Consider the following 1,083-nt stretch of genomic DNA (forward strand, 5'->3'; position numbering starts at 1 on the left):
CGGGCCGGGCGCGGGCAGGACGCGGCGGCCGCTCGTCGGCGCCACCTCGGCAGCGGCCGCAGCGCCTGTGAGGAGGACTCGGAGGCGCCGCGAGCCCCCGGAGCTGGGGACCTGGGGTTTATTTTAGTCCGGCGCCAGGTTTACGACAGACTCGGGGGGCGGAGCAACATCCCAAACAATGGTCATTGACATCTTTTTCTCTAGCCCCCCCCCACCCCGTCCTCATAACGGAGGCAAAAACGGTAAAGGGGGCAGTCGGATGTTTCTTTAAAAGATCACCCCCCTTTGCTTTCTCCATCCTTCCTGCCTCTGTCCCTCGCAGTTACCCCAGCCCTGGAGCACCAGAAATAGAAACTCCGAGGCCCGCGTCTAGGCTTGAAGTGAGGGACTCCGAGCTTCTCCCCATCCAGACTCTCGTTCTCCTAAAGTGACTTCGTAGCAAAGTCCAATATAATTGTGGGGGAGAGATGTGGTGCTAGATTGGGTGGGGTGGGGTAGTGCAGGACTCGCTTCGTCCTCTCCAGTTACCAGACCCTCACTCGCTCAATCATCTAAAGTGTTAAAAAAAAAAAGGCGGGGGGGGCTCTTTGGTCCCACCATAAGAGCACATAAAGAGAAGAGGTACAATGACCGTCCTCTGCCATTGTAGGGCTTCTAATTTATGCATCTTTAGACCCTTAAGCATCATTTTGTGGGCAACCAAACGGGTATTCCAAATTAGTTCAAAGTAGACAAATCCAAAGAAGATAGAAAATACACACAGAGAGACACAAATACACAGATGCTAACTTGTAAGTATTCTGTTTTTACTCTGTGGGGATGGATATTATTAAGGGGATGAGGGTAATTTTTATTTGCTAGAATGTTACATGTTCAGTTTGCACCTGTAAAATTCTTTACAGCTTTCTTTCCCTTTGCTTTTTTCCCCTCTTCCTCCCCCACGACCCCATAGCCAACCTAGGGATTATTCTCCTGTCACTACCATGATCAAAGAGACGAGAAAGGAAAAAAAAAAAAAAAAGGAAAATACAAATATTTCTAGCTGTTCAAAATGGATCTTTATTTTTTGCTCTCGGAAAAATA

This window comes from Pteropus vampyrus, unplaced genomic scaffold (genome assembly GCF_000151845.1).
Source record: "Pteropus vampyrus isolate Shadow unplaced genomic scaffold, Pvam_2.0 Scaffold7, whole genome shotgun sequence".
NCBI classification, from domain to species: domain Eukaryota; kingdom Metazoa; phylum Chordata; class Mammalia; order Chiroptera; family Pteropodidae; genus Pteropus; species Pteropus vampyrus.